The sequence below is a fragment of the Talpa occidentalis genome, unplaced genomic scaffold (assembly GCF_014898055.3).
Source record: "Talpa occidentalis isolate TD23 unplaced genomic scaffold, MPIMG_talOcc4v2.1, whole genome shotgun sequence".
Taxonomy (NCBI): Eukaryota; Metazoa; Chordata; class Mammalia; order Eulipotyphla; family Talpidae; genus Talpa; species Talpa occidentalis.
This window is the reverse complement of record NW_026555331.1, coordinates 44,543,639-44,561,888: the sequence shown is the minus strand read 5'-3', so window position 1 is coordinate 44,561,888 and position 18,250 is coordinate 44,543,639. Positions and strand designations below refer to the sequence as shown.

General features: G+C 39.8%; 1 protein-coding gene across 1 annotated transcript in view; it reads right to left on the bottom strand.

The window, feature by feature from the left end:
• Nucleotides 1–13,232, bottom strand: part of PAG1 (phosphoprotein membrane anchor with glycosphingolipid microdomains 1) — a 130,458-nt gene extending 117,226 nt beyond the window's left edge. Inside the window, exon 1 of the mRNA XM_037504902.2 lies at nucleotides 13,168–13,232. The gene's annotated coding sequence lies outside the window, so the exon portion shown is untranslated. The remainder of the gene's footprint in view (nucleotides 1–13,167) is intronic.
• Between the last annotated feature and the right edge of the window lie 5,018 nt (nucleotides 13,233–18,250).

Here is an 18,250-nt window from a genome sequence, read left to right as displayed (position 1 = left end):
ATGATTTACTAGTCATCTTGCAAAGAGAACGTAAATTCCTGAGGGCAGGGACTATGTCATTACCTTCACTGTAGTTTCGAACCTAGTAGGTGTTCAATCAATGCTTATATTGAATGCAAAGACTTTTCGCCACAATCATCTATCACTTTTCCATTTGCTTAGACAATATAAAGCAAATTAAAGAGACTCCTTACCTTCTAGATCATATTTCTCAAACTCAGTACTATTGATATTTTGGGCCAGATAATTCTTCCTGTTGAGGGCTGTTTTGTGCATTGTGGAATATATAACAGCATCCCTAGATGATAACCATTAGATGCTGGCAGTAACCCCTCTCGCCAGCTGTGACAACCAAAAAACTCAGATATTGCCAAATATCCCCTGGGGGCAAAGCTTCCCTTGGTTGAGAACCATAGGCCTAAACAGAAAGACTAGACGAAACCAAACTGATGGGTTTGCAGTTCCACAATGCCTTTTAAGTTATCACTTCCTGAAGCTAATGAGAACATCAAGAAAGAAAAAGTATATGACTAGCAAATGATGACTCTCTGACCACAGGCCTTGGCATATTATGGAAAGAAGAAAAGGAAAAACAATCTTTTTTTATTCTCCCTGTAGCTGTGGAGATGCAAAGAGCTTATTTTAATCCAGAGCTGACAGTTGTCAGGATATGTAGAACTGTGAAAATACATAAGAGGAAGGTCTAAATGCCAAATGGCCTGTGGTTATGAAACAGTATAAAAGAAGTATGTTCATTGCCAGACCTGGACTGTTTATTATGAATTGTATCTAGGAGAACAATTTTGAAAATGCTATTGAATATTTATTAAAAGAAAAGATGTGTAATAAATCAGGTCCTGACATGTTACTATTAGTAAATCACTCAACTGGTAGAAAGGTTAAGAACTATGGTGGCAGAAATCATTAAATTAAGTGTAAGCTGAACACTTAAGTGTTTTATTTTCCTCAATAACCATGGTGTTTAGCAATCTTGTTCCATAAATCCTAGCACAAAGTCTGAAAAGTTGTTATCCATACTGTATGCTTTTAATGTATATACTATATGGGACTTTTAAAGTTTTATTTTTTTAAATAAATTTTATTTTTATATTCTCCATACAATTGCAACCCCCTTATTTTGACCCCAATCCCTCCCCTCCCCGCTCCTCTACCCCCTATAGAGTGTCTCTGGTTCATAGTTTTTTGTTGATTTTGATTTTCACTTTCTTATAGTTATTCATTTTCCTGGTCCCTTATTTAAGTTTTCTAGATTCCTGCTATGAGTGAGACCATGGGACTTTCAAAGTTTTAATGACATTTTTAGTTTCATTGCTTCTTTGAAGATAACATTTCACAATTATGTTAATGTTCAAGATGTATATTTAGGGCAATGTGACTATTATTTGGTAAAGCAAAGAAAAAAATCTTTCACACTATCCAAATGTGTTTAAATACTTTTCAAGATTCATATTTTACTTATCAAATGCATCTTCATTTTATATTTAAAAAACAAAAAAAGTACCCTTCTAACCTCTACACCAACACTGTAGGCACTACGAATGATAGTTCTCAATCACATCTGCATTTCTTAACAACCCATGTAAGGTAAGAAAAAGCTACAGCAGTTACATGTCAACTTCTCACATTTGGAAAGACACCTATCTTTTGAAACTCTGTTTATAAAAATATTTATGTTTTTCTCTATGTGCCCTTGATAAACATAAGCAGGTTTAGGACTCTGAAATATTAAGCATGTAATTCATAACTCCACTAAAAGAAAGAACACACATAATATGCAAACACTCTCTAGTCAATCAAGTCTTAACTGTACACATAATTATGGTATTCAAATTAGGTTACTAATTTAGACATGTTCTAGCATGTCAAGTATACGCTAACAGAAAAATGTCTGAATAAAATTCAATGGGAAGAAAAAAAGGTAAAGAAAATTTAATTACTCTTTTAGAAAATGAAAACTCCTTTATTTAATATTAAAATACATACTCATGGAAAGATTAGTAGGAAATTCAGCTTAATTATTCATCTTGGTAGTGAGTAGTAAGTACAGCAGTGTCCAGTCACCTCAATAGAATAGTAACACTGTGCCCTGGATTATCATATTTGCATTTGGGTGAAATTGGGGACACGAAGCATAAAATGGCCAAATTAATTTTCATGCTTCATTTGAGTTTCTTCACATTTTATTATAAATATAAAATGCAGTTAAATAATATATACAATACTATATACTTTATCTTGTTATTTAACTTTTCGTATACCTATACTGCAATTTCTCAACTACACTGGACTAAGGCTACTATACTACACCATGTATGACAATAATTACTAGAACTAAAACAGTTGCCCAATATAGTTATAAAACTTAAAAAAGTTTATAAATGCACTATTTAAAAACATTAGCACCAATAACAGAAGATCAACCCACCAAATGTCACAACTGCATATGCCCTTCTGGATTCGATTTTTCCTACTGAAGCTAAAATGTAAAATTGGCAGCATGAAGCCTGAAATTGAGATTTAAGGATAAGCACTAGTACCAGCATTTGCTACTTGCCAGAAATTACTTTCATCTCAAGCTGCCTTTTAGCAAGACTTGTAGATTTTTTTTTTTTTGGTGAGGTAAAAAATTATAACAAACATAAACTTCTCAAACCACTATAAAATTACATGTACATTAATAGCTAATATCTGTGTTAACAGTAGCAAAATTACACAAAACATAATTTAAAAATATCAGGAGTCAAAATACAAGTTGTAAAACTAAAATAAATTTTTACCTACATTATTTCACACTGTAAGAAAAGACAAATGGAATTAAGTGGATAATGATATAGCTGCTCTGGCAGGATAAAGCAAGCTACATCATTTAATGTGTTTAGAGTATTCAAGAATATTATAAAAGGTAAATCAATAGTCTAAACTTAATTTGTCTGATTTTTATTCCATATACATACACATGCATGTATACACATATACATTTATTTTACACATACATGAACACAGAGAATATATCTCACATTGCAATGACTGAAAAATAAATTTCCATGCTTCACAAACAGCACACTTAACTGCAATAACTGCAGTTTAAAATATATTGAATCCTTTCATTTTATAACTCAAATATTTTTTAAGCTTTCAAGATAATGAAAGTAAAAGGTGTTCATTTTATGAAAAATAGATTCTTCCCCAGTCTAACCTAATCATCTAATCATATGTGTGTATATATATATATATTTTTTTTTTTTCTTAATTGAGGTAACACTGCTTTATAATACTATGACCTAGGGAACAGGTTCACAGCTCCTCAGATGCAGGGCACCACACCACATTTCCCACCAAAGCACCTATTGTCCCTTAACATAGGTCACCAGACCCCCTCACCCTTTTGTTCCCTTCCCAGCTACCTCCCATTCTAGGAGCCTCAATTCTGCAGTCATTTCTGAAGGTTGTTTTAATCCCATGTATTTGCATAAATATCCCATGGCCCATTAAATGTAGAGACAGCAGCAAATAGTTTCTACTGTCGATCCTTTGAGCAGACTAATAAAACAATTTCTTAGTCTCTTAAATATTTCACCCCCTAATTTTCCTCTAGTGATTATTCATGACGACACAGGCACCATGACAGAATAACAAGACCCCAGAATGTGAAGTCAGAACACCTCATTTCGGCCCTTAGAGCTCTACCATTGCCTAACTGTTGTCCCCACATAGTCATCTGAACCCTATATCACGGTCCCCTCATCACTGTAATGGGAGTAATTCTGCCTTGAATCAAAATTACAGAACAAAACAAACAAGGATTGAAATTCATGGCATTAATTAAAACATGTGGAAATTATTTCCATCATCACACAATACTACAGTTTGTCTATAACACAAAGAAGTCTGTTTTTATAAGATGTGAAAATTGTAGGAAATTGTAGTAAATATACCTGACCCAATGAGACACAGGATCATTAACAACTATAAAGGGATTGACTCACAGATACAAACCTTCTACAGATTTTTAAAAAAGATATATTTATTTATGTATACAAGAGCTGGCGTACAGGCCAGAGATGTGGGGGGGGTGGTGAGAGGATTCACCAGAGACAGAGTGGGGAACAGAACAGGCAGACTGACTGAAATACACTGCTGAGGGTTGCAGGGGGCGAGACAGAAGAGGTCTGCTGCACCATGTGGGTTGGTCTCTGGCCGGCCGGGGATGGAATTCATGCTGCAGAGGCTGCGGATTGCTTCACAGAACGATGCTTAACCCCTTGCACCACCAGGGAGGCCCCCCTTCTACAGATATTAAGGCAGTGATAAAAAGCTTAATTTCTGTAAACTGTCAAAAATAATGTGTCATGTATCACTTTCTCTTTGGGATGCTCATTCGTGCATACAGTGACACATGACTATAATAGAGAACCAAACACTTACTGCTTGTTTTTTTTTTAATCCCCAAAAAGTGATTCTTTTATTCTCCTCACTTTCTTAAATACTCATGACCTGCTATCAATGAAGGGGGAAAATGAATGAATAAGGAAAATCAGAAATGACGATTGTAACCTATGAATAGCTTTAGATCCAAGACTCAGATTCATTTCATTCCTTAGTTCATTCTTTACTCCCATCTCCACCCACCTTTTACACAGTGGATCTTGGTGTTCATGACAGGCACTGAAAGCCAGCTGAGAAATAGCCCACCATCACCTGGGTAGATACAAGCTGCCTAGATACACCTAGGTAGGTTCAGACCCGTTCCTTTGCTTTCTCTCTGCCTTTTCTGTTTCATTCCTTTTATCACCCAGCTCCTATTCACTCAAGCACCTCATTCTGCTTTGCCTCTGACTTCTGCCACTTTGTGTCTAAGCACTTGTCAAAAACTCTCACTTAATCTTGCTGTCCCATTTCCTTTTCTTCTGCCTGTCACCTTGGCCTTCATCTTTTTGTTTGTTTAATCTATGCAATTTCACATCTGACGACCTCAACAACTTCACCTACATGCAAGACTTGTAAACCTACAGTGCAGATTTCTCTTGAACCAGAACCACAGGTTTGCACTGTTGACTGAACTTCAGGCCCAAGACGTTCCCGCAGTGGCTCACTTTACATAAACGGCCAACTGAGTTTGTCATCTTCCCCTGTAAACTGTGCCATGCTTTGTATTCACTATCACAACCAATGGCACCTCCGTCTATTCAACTACCCAAACCCTCCCTGCTTCTCCCTTTCTTCTCCTTTCTCCACTCTTACCGTTTTAGACCTTAAATCTGCACTGGGATTGAACAGTTTTTTTGTACAACTTCTCTTTCTCTGACCCTCCATGTCACTCCCATCCGTCCTCCACATTATACACAGAGTGGTTGTTTTATTTTTAATTTTTTTTAAGATTTATTTATTTATGCATACAAGAGTTGCGGTTCAGGCCAGAGATGTAGGGGGTGAGAGGATTCACCACAGAGAGTGGGAAACAGAACAGGCAGATCTACTGAAATACACTAGTGAGGGGAGCAGCGGGTGAGACAGGAGAGGTCTGCTGTGCCATGTGGGTTGCAGCGGGTGAGACAGGAGAGGTCTGCTGTGCCATGTGGGTTGCTCCCTGGCTGGGGATCGAACTCATGCTGCAGTGGCTGCGGACAGCTGCATAATGCTGAGTCTTAACCCCTTGTGCCATCAGGGAGGCCCCCAGAGTGGTTGTTTTAAATGAATAACCTGAAGTGCTCAAATTCATCAAGATAAAACATGGGCCACCAAGACCCTTCCTACAGTGGTTCTGCTTCCAGCTTCATTCACATGTGGGCCAGCCACATGTTTCATTTCCCCACTTACCCAACTACTCATGTCCTGCTGACACACACATACTCTGTCCCCTTTGGCACTCTCAGTGCACAGAACTCTCTGGCCCCCCTGTTTAGGATAATTTCTGCCAGCTCGTTCCCATCCATCCTCAGCTGCCTGGCTCCCTCAGACAGATGCTTTCTTCCAAACTCAGATCCAGCCCTAATTCCTAAGGGAAAGTCATCCCTTTGGGGTCAGGTACAGGTGACAGAGCCTAACAATTTCTGTGCACTGGTTACCACAGCTGCTCAGAGTCTCTTTCCTCATGAGACTGAGATTCTTCAGGGCGAGAGGAATCTTTGTAGTTGTGCGGTTTCATCATCCAACAATGTACCTGCTATTATATCAATATATATCTGGCGAATGTACCCATGAATAAATACTACTTCACCTAATTTTGACTCAAACCGTGCCAAGCTGCTAGTAACTGATTATGTGTGAATTAAAGGTTCACAGCTCTCCTTAAAAAGTGTCAGGGAAAAAAAATAATAAGGCCACTCTGGTTGCAATTCCCAAGTAATCCGTGCAGACATTGTGATGCTCCTGTGTATAGCTATGTTACAGACTGGATTTTTTTTTTAAAGATTCATTTATTTATGCATACAAGAGCTGGGGCACAGGCCAGAGATGCGGGGGTTGGGGGGGGTGAGAGGATCCACCAGAGACAAAGTGGGGAACAGAACAGGCAGACTGATTGAAATACATTGCTGAGGGGAGCAGCGGGCGAGACAGGAGAGGTTCACTGTGTCATGTGGGTTGCTCTCTGGCTGGCTGGGGATCAAACTCGTGCTGCAGAGGCTGTGGATTGCTTCATAGTGCGGTGCTTAACCCCTTGCGCCACCAGGGAGGCCCCTGACTGGCTTTTTTTTTTTTTAATTAAAAAAGAAACACTATGTTGTGTGCTTTTATTGCTTCTGACTTAAAGAGCATGAAGCTCACCTTAACATTAAAATTTTTCCAATGGCTTCAGGATGTTCAACCACAATGGATGTGATAGAAGAATGAAGGGGTGAGTCTGATTAGGGGTAAAGGACTGGAGTGAGGAAAAACAACTATGATAATCATGATGGAGTCACAAATACAGTGAGACCAAAGATTTAACTGATGAGCTTTCATTCCCTATAGAATAAAATCACAGAGAGGCCTATGTAGGCCACTGTCAGGTTCTTAAAGGCTAAAATGATAGATGATTGTCACGCAGAGTATATCACACTTTTGGCACTTTTAGAAAAATCAACTGAAGCAGATCACTTGCAAATAGATACATGATAAAGCATGTAGAGTTTGGACCCTATGAAACTAGAGAGGATGGTACAAAGTTGCTGCTGATCAATTAAAAGACTTTGTTGCCTTGATAACAATACCTTGATAAGATTTTATTTTTTTAAAAAAACCTCTTTTTTAAAACTTGTCAACTCCCTAAGTTTTATAGAATTTCAAGTATTCTACATGTTCAGTAAAGGCCCCTGGTCAGGCCAAATTTTCTTATCCTCTGCAACAGTCTACATTTAGAAATTTGAATTCTTCATAAGCTTTCAATCATTCGCAGGTTTGAAAATTGTCTAGGCCTAGAAAATCGAGGCGGGGGAATAGATAAAATCGCAATATCATATGTCAAAATATCAGAACAACAACAAAAAATAATAACTCAAACGCAAGGGATACAAAAAACCTAGTGAATAAATGTTGGCTCCAGTGTAAAATCAAGAAAAGATAGAAGAGATGGGGGTCAGGGGAAGGGTTTTGAACTCTGTCTTTATTTTCTCCATAGGGACTGGAACTGGAACAGAATAATGCAGACACAGGATTTATGCAATGTTCTTATTCTGAGACAATACACTTGAACCTTGCTTGTTAGACATGTATTCATGTACTTTAACAAAACAGTCTCACTGAGAATGACACATGACTCTTGTAGTAATGCTTACTATTGATACTTTTTTCATTAAAATTATTTTTTAACCTGCCTGAGAAAATCTCAGATCTCTAAACTTCTCCTTTCTTTAATGACGATGATGCAAGTATATGACCCCAAACACAGATAAAGTTGGTCTGACGCTCCACTGTGACCCATTATCAGTTGAATACTATGCTTCCTATTTTATAATGCTAACATGTGGTTTTCCTTTTTGAGCTTACTGCAACTAAACTTAAGCTTCCTTCACAAAGATACAGAGATAACACCAGCTGCTGATCAAGGGCAAGAAAGTGGGCTGACACCTCCCCACCCTCACATTGTTCTATGCCAGGATGATTGTGGGGACCAAGTGAGATGGTGTAGGGTTCTTTTGAGTGCACTATAGGACACCATTTAGCTATTGAAAGACTCCCAATTGGATGCTGTGGAAACTCTGTCAGGCCCTCATCAGACAGCCCTGGGTTCCACTCTTGGCTCTACTCCTAAGTGTGGACCTGGACAAGTTCCCTGATCTTTCTCCACCCCAGTTACCACTTTTGCAAAAAGGATAATAAAGTGACTACTACATAAGGTCACGGTGAAGATTACAGTAAATGCTTTACATAAAATTCTCAGCAGGGCACACTGTCAGTGTGTTAGCTATCCATGCTAGTACTGATCCAGAAGAAACAACCAGTAAGGATACAAATGTTCTATATTTTCAATAACGGCTCCTGGTCAGGCCAAACTTTCTGTGTAGGCCTAGTGAATAAAGACAATTTATTGTGTAGGCCTAGAAAATAAAGAAGGGGGAAGTGCTCAGAGCTATCTTCCCCTAAACCCAATCTGTGCCCTTGAAGTCAGCATTTCCCAGTCTTGAGGGACTAGCTCTGTCATGCTGCATGTGGACTGTTGGCTTTGTACAACCTGAAATCTGAACAACCTCCCAGCACATATCTTACAGATGCATGAGGCAAGAGCTGTGGAAATATAATCAACTCTCCACATCCAAAGTGAATTTAATTCAAAGTAGTAGATATTGCCGGAAGAGTAGATGACTTTCTTTCACTTATATCCACATTAAAATTAGCTTTGCATTTTTTGTCCATGTAGATAGCAAGAAAAAGCAGGGAGGTGAGGCAAGTTACATGGAATTTGGAAGTGACTACAAAGAAGCCAATACATAGAGAAAATAAAATGAAATGAAATAACAGTAAATAAAACTGTATGTAAATCTGAAGAATTAGTTAAAAATATATTATGGACCCAACTCAAGTCACCATAGTGACTGGGGAAGACTTTTACTATAATCCAGAACAGAGGAGCATTTGAAACAGAAGTACATGTTGAGTAAAACAGAATATCTGTACTCTGAAAAGGAGGGCTAAAATTGAAGTAGAAGACATTTTCTAGAGACATGGACTCAGTGGATGGCAAGTTTTGGTTATACTGTATCTGTGATACTGTGTCCCCAGACACACTGAAATCTGAAAAGTTCACTCCCAGAATTTTAATTTGATATTTTTTATTGAGATATAATTGATATATTACATTAGTGTCAGGTGCACAGCACAATACATTGGTACTTGTTTATTTTGTAAAATAATCACCACAAGAAGTCTAGTTAACTGTCACCACACAATTGCTAATTTTTTCTTGCTATGAGAACTTTTAAGATCTCATTTAGCAATTTTTTAAAAAGTAATTTTTTAAAAAAAATTTATTTTATTTATTTATATATGCATAGAAGAACTAAAGTATAGGCCAGAGGTGTGTGGGATCTTTATTGAAATAACATGGCATCATAATATTATGTAATTTCAGGTGTTCATCATTAAAAATCAACATGTATGTAAGTTCACCCTTAAAAGTTCAATTCTATCATTCACCATACAATTGACCCCTTTTACCTGATTTACCACCCTTCTCTTTGCTCCCCTCCCCCAAATTAAATAATGACTTAATTTAGTCTTAGAGTCTAAAGGTTTATTTTTGTTTTATTTAGTCCATTTATTTGTTTGGTTTCTCTATATGCCATGTGAGTGAAATTGTAGTGTTGATCTTTCTCCATCTGTCTTATTTCACAAAGTATAATACTCTCTAACACAGTCCATGTACCATGCTGTACAGAGAATTTTGATTTTTCAAAAAAGAAAGCCAACTCAGAAACCTCTGTTGAAATAAATTTCAATGGTAGGATAAACAAGCTAAGAGGTTTAAATATTAAATCAGTCTGTGAGCAGTCTGCTGCCTATGTGCCTTATACAACAATTAGATTTTAATATCTAGAAGACAGAGCAAATATTTACCAAGGGCCAGAACACTATGTAGTGTCTGGGCAATCACCTAAGAAAGTCACACACAAAAATCGGTGGCATCTCAATCATTCCCAAGATCTAGAAGTGAGGTGAGAAGTTTAAAGGCTCTGGTGACTTTTAACAAAGTATAGTTCACCCAAGATCCCTGAAACTGCTTCTTGTGAGAGGTCTGAGCGCTAGAGGAAGTATGCGTATTTAAGGAGAAGTGTAACTTATTTCCCTTTCTGAATATACAGTAAAGTACAGTGTGGGGCATGTGCCAGCCCCCAACCCTAGGAGAGTTGTGGGCTGGGACTGAATTCATACTCAGGGATGGTGGCAGACTGAGGATTCATCACTGCCGCTTTCGGTGGTTTGCTGGGCTGTGTGTGGATGGCTGCAGTTACATCTGCAGGCAGGAAACAAATGGGGGAGCCCTGTCTTCCACTGTGAACTATAAGATCATGGCAATGTTTGTAACTGGACTCTGAGTATATGACTGAGGAAGTAAAAAGCAACGGAATGCTCTACTTCCCATGAAGGGCACAATTCACCTGCTGGCACCTGTGCCACAAGCTAGCGTAAACAAGTTATTTAACAATAATTATGATAATAATGGCTAGCTCCCAGTCATGGTGAAGGATGGCATGAGTGTTATCAAGTACTCTCCATACTTAAATGTTTAACTTAAAATTCCTCATCTGCAAATTGAAGATAATAATGCACCTATTTCATAATGTTATTATGAGGATTAAAGGAGAAAACAAAATGGAAAAAAACGGCAAGTTGAGGCAACAGGATCAAAAATAACTGTGTTTGAAATAGATGTGGGTTAAAATTCCAATTCCAACTCTGCTTTCTACTATTTGATCTCCGAGTGTCAGTTTCCTTAACTCCAAAGTGGAGCTGCAGCCACCAAGTCGGTGAGAAATTGAGGAAGACAGTAAGTCAAACATCAGCTGGTCAAACATCTGCATTCCTAGGAGATGTTCAATAAATCGTCTTACCCCCTCCTACTATACACATGAACCTCTTCTGCTCACCTCTGTCAGCTGCCATTCAAAGTCCCTAGTATCCAAAGCTGTATTTCTTTTCATAACAATGATAATTTCACCTAGTTTAATCAGCCAGACACTGACTCAACTGCTTAATATCTATGAACTCATTTAATCCTCACCACAATCAATGAGGTAATTGCTACTATTGTCCCCATTTTACAAATGAAGAATGTGAGGCACAGAGTTTAAGGTAATAGGCCCCAATTCAAACAGATAGTACAGAGGCGGCAGCCTGGCCACCTAGTCTGTCCTAACCAACACGCAACAGTATTTTGGGGGTCAACCTGTTTGAGATTCCATGCTTTGATGGAATCTCTTCTAGAAACAAGCAATGGATGCTCTTACCAACTTCAATGTGTTTGACTAACTTTTCAACTTTTGAAGTAACATTTTGTGTATTTTCTGAGAATTTTTAATGAGGTGTCGATAACTAGTTCCATATGCTGGAATACCATGAAGAAAATGCATTTCTCTTTCTAAAGATTAGCCAAATAAATCTTACATTAAAACACATCCCTACCTCGGGGATTTGAACAACTGTGGCTGAAACAATTATTACAAGTTGTGGCTTATTACAAGTCCAAGTTAAAAAAACTATATATATATATAATATATGTAAGTATATATATATGTAAGTGTATATATGTAAGTATAATATATGTAACTATAATATATTTAAGTATATATATTATATACTTATTAATGTATTATATATATATTAGGGCAGTCAGCATTATCTGTTTGGTTTTGACTTCCATACAAAATAATCTGTGAAACCCCTTATTTCTAAGTTTCAGTATCTTATAACTATATGTTATTTCAAAATGTTCCTTTTACAAATTTAATCAACTCAACTATTGGAGATCAAAGATGATAATAATCTCTTGCTTAAAAGGAATCTCTAGGGGACAGATGAGAAAGAAAGGTTAAAGAATTCTATCCTTCAAAGTAGGGCAGGGCAGCTACCTATAAATTATGCTGTTTGTTTATTAAGATAATTAAGCCCATCAGTACACTTAACTTTCAGACTCAACAATTTTCTGGTACGAACAATTTTCACTTTTTCTAAAACAAAGGATGTGTTCAAAAGGGAGCTTCTGCAAGCTCTCTGCACAATGCATGCTATTTTAAAACATGATTTATGTGTCCAATTCCTGGAGCTGCCTTGAAAAATACACTGGGTTTTTCCTCGCGTGCTCCCTATTAGAAGACACTCCAATTTGAAGAGTGCACTCTGTTTCAGACTACAGGCCGCTATATCATGTCAGCATTTTCATTAACTACTGTTCAAGCTGGACCTTAAACAAATGGAATGGAGAGTCACAGCTGCAGCCACTGCAGAAAGACAGAGTTATCCCTCCGGGAGGCTTACATAAGAGGTGCAGGACAGTCAGGGCAAAACCCAAGTGTCATCTTAATCTGATTTCTTTGAGACTTATCCACATTCTTAAAGGATATGAAATCGAGTACACAGTGCAGAGTTCTCATTTTATTTGCTTTACAACAACACACTAGGTTGATATATAAGTTTTTTTTTTTTTTTTTTCCTTAAAGGGTTGGGCTCCAATTATGGAAACGCTGGCAACTTCTGCCTAGGACAGTAGTAAAGCGGGATGCGCAGGAAGCTTGGAGACCTGGGTAGTAATGGCTCAGCTCTCATCCCCAAAAGCTGCATCCAGGAATATCACTGGAGTCATTCCCGTGAGGACTGAGGACAGAAGAAGAGAACACCCTGCCTCCCTACCCCCAAACTCACACACCCCACCACGACCACACTCAGAGTCAGGGAGCTCAGAATGCGCATCAGCAGTAAGCGAAATGCCCTGGGAGCACCTGTCCTCTCAATGCACATTTCCAACTGGCACATGCGACAGAGGCTAGAGCTGGCTCGCCCCGGGCTGCAGCCTCTCCCCGCCCGCGCGCCCGCTCCTTCGCACCCTGAACTCCCCGGAGCTGGAGTCCTGCTAACAACAAGTGCCACCCCCAGCTTCCAGCAAGGTGAAGATAATAAAAGCGAACCTCCCCTTCCCACGGTTCCCTCCAACTTCAGAAACTACAGTCAACTTACTGGGGCACGGGAGACGGGGAGCCTTCTTCGGGGACCGCGCTCCGCAGCGCGCAGCCAGTCTGGCCCCGCACTGCCCGGGCAGCCGCGGCGGGTGCCGGGCGAGGCGCTGCCGCTTGGCACCAGCCGCCTGGGCTCCGCCGTGCTCCGCGCCTGGCACTTGCCAGGGCGCACCGCCCGGCGGCGGCGGCGACCGAGACTGCACCCGGCTGCGCGAACCCGAGCGCGGCAGCTGCCGCGGGTCCCGGAGTGCGCGCTCCGAGCCCGGGTGCGCGTCTCCGGCTCCGAGGGAGTCGCTCAACGAGGAGCCGGGCCAGAGCAAAGCCGAGGCGCCGTCGCCGGCAGAGCCGTTAGCCCGCTCCCAGGCGGTCGGCACATCGCCGGCGCGCCGGCGGGAGAGCGAGCGCGCAGGTACCGCAGTCCGCACTCGCCGCCGCGCCGCGGAGAATGACAAGCGCCGAGGCGGAGCAGCAGCGCGGGGCGCGGGGCGCGAGTGCGCATGAGCCCGGCCCGCTGCGGCACGTCACGGGGGAGGGAGGGGCAACGAGGGGCGGGGCCGGGTGGGGCCCCCCAGACTGGCTCGGGCTCTGCGCCCTGGTGCTGCTGCTGCTGCTGCTGCTGCTGCTGCTGCTGCTGAAGGGAAGGTACAGGAAGTCCCGCGCCTCGGGGTTAGCGAACCTAGAGCTGTGTGGTTGAACTTGTTTCTCTCCAGAGTCCATTGTTCCTTAAAAATACTGTTTGCTCCAAGTGGACCTTAGGGCGCTGGGCAAGCCCACAAAAGCCAGTTTAACTCAGATTGTGGCTTCACCGTAAAGGGTTGTGATTTGGGGGACAATGGTTCTCTGCCTTGGCTGTACATTAAAATAGCTTGGGAGGCTTGTAAGAGCCCTTTGCCCAGGCCGCACCCCAGAATCCAGAGTAAGTGCTGAGAATCTCTGGGTGGGGCCCAGATATCAGATTGTAAAGCGTCGCTGGTGATAACCTAAGTACAGCAGAATTTACCAAATCGTTGGCATGTACCAGAATCACAAGGGGGTGTTGTTAAAATACAGATTCGGAGTCGGAGGTCTGGGAGCTAAGAGGAGATTCTTCATTGCCAAAAAGTTCTCAGATAATGTCAGAGCTGCAGGTCCAGACGTTGGCCCCTTTGCCATTCTTATATGTCGTCTAGAATCTGGAAGATAGTGTCTAAAACACTGGTTTGCCCGAGAATCACTGTAGGAGCTTTTAAAATATTACCAGGCACTACCCAGAGTGTTGTGGTTCAGCAACTGGACAGAGGTGGGACTCCCGAATTCCATTCCTAAAAAGCAGACCATATGATTCTGATATGGGTATTGTTTGGGACAAACCTCGGCATTTTAGATCAGCAACCTGGAGATGGGAATAGACTTTTGCAGTGAGAAGAACCAAGCCAGGTTTAGAACTCAGGACATCTGACTCCAAGTTCAGGCAAGCAAAACTGGATCTGACTATTCTCAACTTTCTGCATTATTATGTATTAATCTACTTAGGAAATAAATATATAAATCATATTATTACACACACACTGCATTGAATAGTCATTACATGTATTATTAAGGGACCTTAAAGTTAGCTAGGGAAGAAGACTCATTAGAATGAGAGAACAGGCTGATGGGATGTTGGATGACCTGTTAGTGCATTACAGAAGGAAAAGTAAATAGAAACCTCAAATAAATAGCCAGTTATTAAATTTAAAAAAATAGGTATATTCAGAAACAAAACAGCAGAAAAGAAGGCGGATAGGGGAGTGTGTTCATGGTGAGACCCCCTGCACTTCTCCAAATCTAGGTTAACTCAACCTCAATGTTCCCTGAGGAGAAGCAGCATCACCTCCCATGGGAGATGCAGGGTGTGTTGGGTCTTGTAGCTTGCTTGGGCATGCTCTTTCTAACCTCCTGACTTCATTTAATTAGGATCTCTGTATTTTAATGTCCACAAAGGAACCTTGAACTTCAATCTGGATCCTGGAAAGGCATGTTGGAGAAGATTCAGGGACCTTGTTTCGCCTCCTGCTTCACAGCATATGGTAAAACTTATGTTTAAGACCTAATGAATATATGGCACTTCACATACATTGCCTTCTTGAAGTCTCACAATGGTCTACTAAATTGAATGAAAAAAGAGATTATGCCCATTTTACAGATTATTAAAGGATGTTCTGGTCATTACTTGGCTTACACAAATGGTGACACTTGAACAAAAGTACAGGTCTGAGAGTTGGATGTGACTTCTATAATGAAAATAATCACAAATCAGACCTTATAAAGAAAATGGTTTCTGTTTTTACTATTTACATTCTTTAATGGCAGTGTCTGAATTTGAGTTAGACTGACTTTCATTTTTTGTAGGGAAGAAATGTGTTTGTGTCTTCATCTGTTTCCCTTCTCTATAAATTAGAATTGCAAAATATTGTTCTTGGAATATCCTAGTCCTAGGACGTTGCAGTTGTATAGTGCAGGCTTCACTGAGAGGTTCAAAGGGCAATACTCACATTTTCTGGTGTCAGGTGTAATTACCATCCTTATTTGATCCAGGCCCAAAGAAGAGATTTAGGCAAAATTCAGATGAAAACTTGTCTCAAGCCACTGTCCTTTTTCTTTCTCTCCTTTCACCAAATAACATGCTAAGCATTGTTTTGAATTTCCAAATCTTTCTTACCAAGATTTGCCATTAGTAAATTAGAACCCAAATGGATTTCAAAGTCACTTATTGACATAGAACCAGAAGTATCAGAGATAATTGTGCTAATGGTAAATACTATGGATTTACACTCCCAATCTGAAAAGTTTTGGAAGAAGCAGTGTGATACACACACACTATGTTAATCCAGAGATTTATCTTTGAATGCTAGATAATTAGTCATTTTCTACCCACCTTTATCTTTACTTCCATTCAAGTTACTCTCCTGTGTAATTATGAGAGAAATAATAATTGTGAGAGAAAATAATTAGTAGGGCTAATACATTGTAGCTTGTGGAATTTTGGTTAGTTCGGTTTTTAATAAGAAAATATTTTAAATAAAAATACAAGGGTAACAAATAGTCACTTTGGGACTTTTAGAAGAATTCACAGATGTCATTCTGTTTGTTTTGTTAGGTGTTAGAAACTTTCATCAAAATATTTATCTGCTTAATATATTAAGTCATTTGAATATTGACTTTAAGAGATCAAGGATTTAATCTTATTAAAAGTTAATTAGAATGTCCCACGGCCACTATATTTTAAGTCACTATTATTGGCATTAAACACATGAACTGTATAATATTGGTTTAATATTAACACATCTGCATCTAGAATTTGCTTCCTACTAGCTGCTAGTGTTGTCAGGAATAGAAACTACATTTTTTTTTTTTCTTTTTCTCTGAGTTCTGTATACCTTATGGATCAGCAAAATCTGTTGGCTGAGAATTTCCTCTTACAATGCTGCTAAAAGTCCTAATAGTGAGGATTTCAATTATATAGATACAAGCAACTCCATGAACCTATTCTCTGTTCATTCGGGAAGCTGTTCCTATAATGGATTTTTATTAAACTCTTTCTGCAAAGAATCACAGGCTTATCACTGAGCTGTGAATTTTGAGGCCCAAAATTCTCCACATTTGTTAATTTAACATTTCTTCATCCCTTTTACTCAATGGGATCTTTGACATGAAAATCCCCAACCTCTGCCTACTTCATACTTATTGTCTGGTAAGAGCACTGTGAGGAGTCCCTGGTGGCTAGCAGATATGAGACAGAAGTGGCCGCATAGAACTAGATTTCACTATGGGAAACTAAGGTTGTCATAAAAATTAACACAAGTGGTGCTTCATTTCTGTATTACAAAATTTGCCTTATTTGACACATGCTGCTCCTTAGGAACTTCACTGGAACCATAATTGAATCTCTCTGGTGGGAATATGAGGGTAGGGGTGAGAGTAGGGCTAGGGAGATTAGCTGTCTGTCTTTTTTCGCTGGCAAACTTTAAAAACTGTTGCAAAATCTAATTCCCCTTGCCCTACTACAGGAAACTTATGAAATTCCTGAATTTCAAATGTTGCTTCTAAATCATTTGCCCTAAGTAATTTGTTTAAAACTTAGAACTGTCAATATAATAAATAATCTGGGTTTTCTGGTGAGGTCCAAAAGCTTTTTAAGCCCCAAACATGTTACTATAGTATTAATTGTACTCTAAGTGTGAAAGAAAAAAGAGCTGGGTGAGGATTCTGACCCAATAGTGAAAGTGGGGTTAAGTAGTGGGGTGGATGAAATTAAGAAGATCAAAGAGGAAGACTCACCATGTCCTCCGGTGATGGAGGAGCAGAAGTTGGTGAAGACTGGACATCAGAAGCCTCTGAGATAAAGCTGGAAGAAAGACCAAGTGACAAGGAGAGAAATAGCAGCAGAAAATAGACTTGCAGCTTAATGTTTGCCTTTACTTAAAGTGTTAAGCATTGCACTTTTGACTTAATTTATAGGAAGGATTGATCAGAGGTTTAGCGATTATTAACTTTAAATTACAAATACCTTAAAACCAATGAAAAATGTTTTTTTAAACAACTGTATAATAGACTAATTTTAATCTCTAGGAATTACTTATAACCACATTCCTCTCCCCACCGCACCCCACACACAACCAAGGTGCCCATTAATAAGAGAAGGTGTGGACCTCCCCTATGGCGCAGTGGTTAAACCCTGGGTTGCAAAGCTGCCCTCAGCCTCTGCAGCGCCGGTTCGATCCCTGGCCACCGGTTGAGGGTCCCATATGGCGCGCAGACCTCTCCTGCCACCCGCTGCTCCCTCAGCAGTGTACTTTGTCAGTCTGCCTGTTCTGCTCTCTGCTCTGGCTCTGGTGAATTCTCTCACCCTCCTGCGTTTCTGACTGTACTCAGTGCTTGTATAAATAAATAAATAAATCTTTAAAAAAATAAAAAAAAAATAGGAGACGGTGCACAGAGGAGAGGTCATGTGTGCAGCGTGAAAAAACAAAATTGTCTGCCTCTGGCTCCTAGCATTTCCAAGTGTTAACTAAAGTCACATGGCAGCTGTCTTTGATCATTGAACAGAGGGGTAACAGCTTCAA